Source organism: Cornus florida, unplaced genomic scaffold, assembly GCF_030987335.1.
Source record: "Cornus florida cultivar Cherokee Brave unplaced genomic scaffold, ASM3098733v1 CherokeeBrave_3.0.0_Hap2_Chr04, whole genome shotgun sequence".
Taxonomy (NCBI): domain Eukaryota; kingdom Viridiplantae; phylum Streptophyta; class Magnoliopsida; order Cornales; family Cornaceae; genus Cornus; species Cornus florida.
In genome coordinates, this window is record NW_026775574.1 from 51,574,358 (window position 1) to 51,582,854 (window position 8,497).

Sequence of the window (8,497 nt, forward strand, 5' to 3'; positions counted from 1 at the left end):
GAGCAAAGGAGCTACTGAGCAAAGGAGCTACCAAGCAGGGCAAAGGAAAAAGCTAAAATCATAAAAAAAAAATTTGCTAAGCTAAAAGCTAAAAATTTGGAGTTGAAGTGCTAAAGGACCTTTGTGAGCTTTTCTTTACTCAATCCCTTAGTTAAATCGTTAGCCCGCGTGGACGCTTTTTTTTCAATTCATAGATAAATTGTGAGCCCGCGTGGAGGCATTTTATTCTTCTTTGCATATTGTTGATAGTATAGGATCATTGACATATGGAGGAAGTTTGTTGTTGATTGAAGAGTTTGTTCATTACTTGTTGCTTGTTGTGTCTTAATTGTGCATGCATGGTCATAGGTCATTAAGTCCTACTATTGTCCCTCTTAATTTGAATTTAGAATCCATTGTTCGTACACCTAGGGGAAGGGGTAATTTTAATCATTCTACTTCTACAATGGAAGTAAACAATGAGGACCATGTAGAGGACCTTGGTCACATAGACCAACAAGGTATCCTTTATCCCAATGTACATCATGATAACATGCAAGTACTATTAGGCATTCCTAGGCCATTCATTCATCAACCACAACAACAAGGCCAAGTTCCATTGGGAATACCAAGGCCAATGTATGTTCCATAACCTCCCATCATTCAAGGAAATCAAAATCAAGGTGCCCATGTTGCACCTACAATTGCTAATCCTCTTCTTGCTTTAAGAGATCACTATGTGCCTAATGAATACAATGCACCCACATGCATTCAATTGCCTCCATTTAGAGCACATCATTATGAAATCAAGCCACAAACCATCCAAATGCTTCCTAACTATCGTGGACTTCCAAGTGAAGAACCTTATAAGCATTTGGATGAGTTTCTTGAAGTATGTTCTACCGTGAAATACACGGACATGCCGGAAGAGGTTTTAAGGCTTAAACTTTTCCCATTCACCCTTAAAGACAAGGCAAAATATTGGTTTAACAACCTTAGGCCTTTTTCAATCACTTCTTGGGCAGAAATGCAACAAGAGTTCTTGAAGAAGTACTATCCGGTTTCCAAGACCAATGCCATGAGATCTTCAATTAGAGAATTTTCACATATGGATGGGGAAACGTTTCATGAGGCATGGGAACACTTCAATGAATTGCTTAGGAAATGTCCACATCATGACATGCCCAAATGGCAATTAGTTCAATACTTCTTTGAAAGCTTATCGGACAATTATAAGGGCATGGTTGATGCTTCCATGGGTGGCTTATACATTGATAGGCATGAGGATGATGTGTGGCGTCTTTATGAGAGCATGAGTGAAAACTCTTTGCATAGAACATTATCATCAAAGAATGGTAGAAATTCCCAAGGTAGGAAGAGTGTTGGCTTACTTCAAGTCGACCACTCTAATGAGATAGCCGCCGAAATAAAATCCTTATCTAAAAGGTTTGATCAATTCTTGATCAACCAAAACTCGGCGAACCAAGTATCTTCCTTCCCCAACCATTCTCATCGTGCATCAAATAGATCTTATATGACTTGTTCTAATGTTCTTCATTCTACTTCCCATTGTCCCCATGGACATGTGCAAAATGAACCTAATGAACAAGTTAATGCAACTTTTGTGAACCAAGGGAGTAATTCTTACGGCAATCATTACAATGCTAGTTGGAGAAATCACCCGAATTTCTCTTGGAAAAACCAAGGGGAAGGCTCAAACCCTTCCCAAGGCGGTTTTCAAGGGAAATACTTTCCACCTTCACTACAAGGCCAAGGATCCCAAGGTTATAGACCATATCAATCACAAGGAAACTAAGTTTCTAATTCTCATTTTTCCAACCAATCATATTCCCAAGGAAATGTTATAAGTCCCACATTTGAAGAGAAAGTTTTGAATGCTTTGGGCACTCTTGAGGCCAATACTCAATTGTTACATTCTCATTCTCAATCCATTGCAAAGCTAGAAACCCAAGTAGGGCAAATAACAAGCACATTAAATGTAAGAGAGAAGGGAAAAATGCCTATGAATGCCCCACCAAAGCAACAATGTGTTGTGGAAACCCATTCTTCATCGGAAGGGCACACAATAGAGCATGTCAATGCGGTGACTACCTTGAGAAGTGGTAGGATTGTGGACAACTAAGTGAGTATATCCAATGAAAAGAGTGAACCGATGCAACCAAAAGTTGACATCCGTCCAGTTTCATATCATATTCCTCCTTCATTACATGTGCATGACCATACAAATGAGAACATATTGAAAAGTGATTTGACAAATGATTTTGAAAAGAAAGATTTGAAAAAAGATTTCAAAAGTTCTTGTGTTACAGAAACTTCAAAGAAAAATTCTGAAAAGGTTTTTGAACCAAAAGCTCCATTTCCGGATGCCTTAAAAGGATCCATTTCAAATGACAAGCAAAGGCCAAAGCTAATGAAATCATGGAAATGTTTAGGCAAGTGAAAGTGAACCTTCCACTTTTGGATACAATCAAACAAATTCCGGTTTATGCCAAGTTTTTAAAAGATCTTTGCACCTAAAAGAGGAAGAACAAAAGCCAAACACCTAGAAAAGTGGTCTTAACCGAGCAAGTGAGCTCAATCTTGCAGCATAACACTCTACCAAAGTTTAAGGACCCCGGTTCACCTACCACTTCATGTATCATTGGTGACCATGTCATTAATCGGGCTCCCCTTGACTTAGGAGCAAGTGTTAACCTTCTTCCATACATCTCACTTCTGGAATTCACTTCTTTGACTTTGTTTTGACTTTTTAATTTTAAAATCAAAAAATTTATTTCATTCTAAATTTTTAGTTTTTAATTTTGAGTTTATTAAGTTTTAACTTTTAATTTTTTTTTTTAAAAAAAATAAATTATTTCATTTTAAAAAATCTAAAAATATTATTTTATTTTATTTCATTTTAAAAAAAAGATTTTCAATTTTCAATTTTTAATTTTTCTATTTTTCAAAAATATTAAAAATTTCAAAAATACTTTGAGGAGAGATCATTTCAGTTAGATCGATCTGAGATTTCAGTTCGATCGATCGAACTGATCGAGAAATGTTTTTAAAAAATGGAAACCGAGGGTTTCCAGATCGATTTCTTTGATCGATCTAACCATCTCAAAACCCTAGGAGCTCTTCGCCGCTGCAATCCAACTCATCTCCATCTCTGGGGAGACCTCCGACGACCTCCATTGTGCCCGAATCTCTCTCCCTCATCTCAGATCCCATTCGAATCTCACCACTCCTCTCTTGGTTTAAGGTGAGATCCGAGATCTTTTCTTTGATTTCGAGCTTCGATTTGATGCATACATGCTTTAAATGTTAGATCTAAGTTGTTATGATGAAGAATATCTCCATTGATGAAGCTTTGAGCTCTTTGTATATATATGTATATATGTTTTATATATTTTTGATTTTTGATTTTAAATTTTAATTTTAGGGGTCACGGGCCAAAGAAAGTGACCAAATATGTTGACTTATTGTGTTGATGGGCCCACGACCTTGTTCGTGAAGGCCCCATGCCATCCACGTCACAGATCTGTGATTGTTTATGTTCTTCGCACAATTCGATCGATCAAACATCTTTCTTAGATCGATCTAGTGAGATCGATCGAACTTAGTTTCTCAGTTTCTTAGATCGATCAAGTGAGATCGATCTCACATTTTTTGTGATCGATCGAACTTTACAGATTTCATATACACATTCCATACATTTTATCTTGTGTTCCATGCTATCTCATTTATGCCCAATGCCTATGATTTTCCACATTTAATGCATTTCATACATATGCTGTTTAGCATGTTCACATCCTGTCACTTGCATAAATTCATGTCATTTTTCTATTTTGTCTATCTTACTTTGCATACATGTTTCTATTTTGTGCTTTAAATTTCTTAATCTGGCACTGACTTCCTTGTTGAGTTTTCTTTTTATTTTGCAGGCCATGACTCGATTCAAGACCATTGCCAAGCGGCAACATGGCCCACAGAGGCAAGCTAGGTCTCGGGCAGAGGATCCAGGAAAGCCCTCACATAGACAGGAGGAGCCAACAGAGCCTATTCAGTCCCCATTATCTGACAGCAGACTACACTCTTCTGCTGAGGCATCATCTTCTCATCCGGCTCAGGCTGAGCCCATACCATCCCCATCTCCACCACTAGCTCAGCTAGCTCGGGAGCTAGACTGGCCATTGCCTAGATATGTACATCTTACAGTGGCGCATGAGTCAGTCTTTGATATCGACTTCTTCTCCAGATACAGTCTGACCCAGCCTGCATATGATGATATTGACCGTAGGGGAATTTCAGCCATTTTTGCCCCTGTTACATACCCGGTTTACTCAAGGCTTGTATGGATGTTCTTCCAGAATCTTCGGCTTGCCCCGCATAACACGGGGGAGCTGATTACTACTATTGATGGCTATTCAATCTCTATCACTGTGGATACATTATTTAGATCTTACCAGCGTCCACATCGATGCCCTCCGGAGCTATAGGAGACATATCCCAGGCTATACAGGCCTTTTTCTTATAGGTCACTACGCCGATGGCGAGACCTTCGCCACCCGCACATATTTGCCAGATGACTTGTGGTTCTTTGACTCAGTTTTGTTCCGTAACGTCTTCATGGCCGAGCATAAGATTCAGCGGAGAGGCGATTATTTGACAGCTCTATATACATTCTATACAGGGTGTTGGCTATCTATTCCAGCGCTCATCTGGAGCGTGATGAAAAAGCTCTATGATGACTACATTAGCAAGGAGCGGCCCAAAAGGGCCAAGTTCCTCCCATTTGGCCACTTCATCACCCAGATTCTATGAGATCAATGCTATCCCTTCTAGCCACGGGAGCACATAGATAGAGGAGCCTGCTCTTACAAGAAGAAGGACTAGGATAAGAGCTATAATGCTATTATTCAGAGATTATAGGATGCCGCTGTGATAGCCGCAGAAGAGGATGAGGAGGCAGAGTTAGCAGCATCAGCAGAGGCAGATGCACTAGCAGCTGACGATGTTCCAGTCGATCCGGCTGCCGTACACATGGATATTGACTTGGAGCAGCCTACAGAGGATTCAGAGCAACACTCTCCAGTTGGGTCGCCTGTTCACGATGAGGAGCAGGCTCAGGATCACTATTCTTCTGATCCATCCACAACTGAGGCTCCTACTCACATCCCCAACTTTGGAGAGCGTCTTCAGGCTCTTGAGGATGCAGTGGTTGCTATTCGAGCAGATACTGTTGCTATCCGAGTTGATGCTATTGCTTCTCGCGTTGATTTTGCTGCATTCCGCACGAAAGTCATAACTGCGTTCAGAGATTTATCCAGAGACATCCGCGAAGCACGCCCTGCCCGTCCTACCTCCTCCACCTGATCTATTATTATTCTTCTTTCTTCTTATTTTATATCTGTGATATCTGTTACATTCTGGTACTGCTATATTTTTACAACCGGTCTGTCGACATTGATAATGTGATGTATTACGCACTTTCTTTTCGTATATATGCTTTTATTATGGATGTCATATGCTTATATTGATATATCTGTTTGTTTGATTCCATCAGGTGCATCCCAGTGACTTCAGTGAGAGAGAGTGCTACAAAATTTTCAGGACCACCCTTGTACCTCTCCCACTACTTTATTTTATTATCCTATTTACACTTGCATGCCCACTGTGCACTGATTATCCCTTTTATTATCTGATGAGTTTATCTAAGTGCCATCTTTTCAGGACTACAGTTAATCCCAAGTTTAGTGGGGCTATGCCATCCACTTTTGATACTTCAGTCCCGACCATTATCTGCCTTAGTTGCACTGGTATACTCTTTCCTTTGTTCTCTTGCACATTGAGGACACTCTGCCATTTAAGTTTGGGGGTAATTGTGTATTTTACAATGTTTACTTTAAATTCAAAATTTTAAGCATGACTAGCTATGATTTTGATCTTTTGAGGACTATATTGCTTAAAATTTTAAAATTACTTGACTTGAGAGTCCAATACTCCATGTATGCCTTGTGGATGCCATTTAGGAGTAAATTTTTTAAAAGATTGATATCTTGCTTGCATTTGTGGTCCACATCATCCTGATTTTGTGATTATTTTGAGATTCATTCTAGGATTCTACACTAGCACAGGCGCACACTAGCATTCATTTGTGGGGTACATGCTTTGTTGATTACTGAATTGGTTATATCCCAATTGGGCTAGTAGTGCATTGAAAGCTTTTATTCTTGATAAAGGTGGATAACAAAACCTTTTCATTGAGTAGCCAGGATTCTAGCCTCATCAAACACTAAATTTTTCGCACAGAAAGGTGGAGGGCCCAAACTCTAGGTTAATAATTCAAAAAAAAAAAAAAAAAAAAAAAAAAAAAAAAAAAAGAAAGAAGAAAAGAAAAAGTTGCAAAAGCAATAAAAAAAAAGTGAGGACTTCTCCCAAAAGGTGAGAAGTGGGAAATGATTTGATGGAGGTTGTCTTGATTTGTAGCCTAGTTGATTTGAGCTTGTAAGTCCGTAGGGGTGTTTGAACACCTAGTGCCCTAAAGCCGTCTGGTTTGGGAGTCATTAACCTAACGCTCGACCTCATGGATCACAAGAAAGCTTAATAGATCAACACATCGCACCATATTTCCGTCTTTAATCCTTTAAAAAAAAAATGAGTGAAAAGAATAAGCGCACCTAGAACAATAAAGCTTTAATAAAAGGTCCACTCTTTGTCTTGATGATCGGTAATAGATTTGTGTGTTAGTTTGAGGGTAAGGATGTGATTATTTCTTTAGTTGGCTAAGATAGTAACAAATTTGATGCCGGTCCACTTAAAAAGGATTCTAGAGTTGTTTCGATTTACATGATCATTTTCTTGATGTGTGGAGGACCATATTTGCTTACTTGATGTTGAGATTTTGGGAGATTGCTTGGAAAGGGTTGAAAAATTGCATACTTGAGGTAGTTTTCTCCCAATGCTTGTCTGCAATATTGGTATCTCTTTTGAAAGAATGAGCTTAATGTTTGTGGGTATCATTTCTGGAAACCCTCACGAGACTTCACTCGTCCACTATGGGTAACCTAGGGGTTTAAAAGGCTTGTTGCATATGCTAAATGCAATCGCGTTCCCTACGAAAGTGGAGTTATCCTTCTATTGCTTTCTAGTTTTTACTTGTATAGTTTTTCATTTCATTCATTTACTTTGTAATTCATTGCTAGGGACTAGCAATATTTAAGTTTGGGGGTATGATGAGTGCTGAAAAGTGCATATTTAAACCCCTTAAGCATAGGTATTCTAGGACCTTTATCTATCTTACTTTACCATTTTATATTGATTTCGTATTATTTCCATTTTCAGGCACTTATCCCTAAAATAAGCTAACTCAGCCAAATAAGATAAAAAAGGAAGCAATTCTGAGATGAATCAAAGAAGAGGAGCAAAGTAGAGCAAAAGGAAGAAAAGGGTGAAATTCAGCATCTTCGATCGATCTCAGAGAAAAGTTCGATGGATCCAACATGATCGATCTCAGCACTTTAAAGATAGATCCAAGCCATGATGTCATTTTCAGAGATCCCAAAAGTTCGATCGATCCAACTTCCTTCTATGATCGATCGAACATTCTTGTCCTTATCCAAATGATTGATCTTATCCAGCTGTACCACCCTACCAACCACTTTTGTCCTTTTCCCACAAATATCTCCAAAATATCTCAGATTTGTTTTTATCCAAAAAGGCACCGCAAGTTGGATTGATCCAGCCTTAGTTCGATAGATCTCAGCCATGTTCGATCGATCCAAGGTCAAGGTTCGATCGATTAAACTTCCTCCAGTGTGAAAAAGTTAAATTTCCAGCTCACAAAAGTTGTCCTTTATCCAATCATTGGGGAATATTTGCTATACGACCCCAGCTCATTTTGGGTGTCATTTAACCTACCTATATAAGGATAAGGATTACTTTTTATGAAAGAATATCATACATTATATTATAGAACATTCATCTAGGGAGAGAGTTCTTAGGGAGGAAGTAAAGGAAGATGAGGCTAGAGACACACCATTGGAGGTTCTTCATCAACCAAGGAGCAGATTTCTTCCATGGAGCTTGCCCTTGAAGGTTGGAGGAGTACTACCATGAGTGGCTAGACATCCTCTTGGGGCTAGAGTTAGCCATAAGCATGCTTTCTACATCTTTTATTTTGTGTATTATTGAGGGATTTGTGTTATAATACATGTTTTGACATTTTGATATATATATAGATCTTGTTTACTCAATGATTTATATGGTTTAATGCTTCCAATTGATCATTTCATTCTAACCATATGTCTATGTGTGTTAGAACTGATGTTCATGTGCTTGTCTCTAGATTTTGAGTTATTGATGCATGTCTATGTGCATTGATGCTATAGATCTAGAGATTGTTAAGACATAGTGCTTAATGGAATGCTCTTGTCATTTGCTTGATGGTTCATACTTATTTCTTGATGGATTGTGCCTCTTCCTTAGTTTAATTAGTTTAATTTCATGCTAGTAG

The 8,497-nt window shown here is 38.6% G+C and overlaps 1 pseudogene; it reads right to left on the bottom strand.

Annotated features, from left to right (window-relative positions):
- Positions 1–1,062: 1,062 nt before the first annotated feature.
- On the bottom strand, positions 1,063–1,161 carry LOC132305623 (small nucleolar RNA R71; annotated as a pseudogene).
- Positions 1,162–8,497: the final 7,336 nt, after the last annotated feature.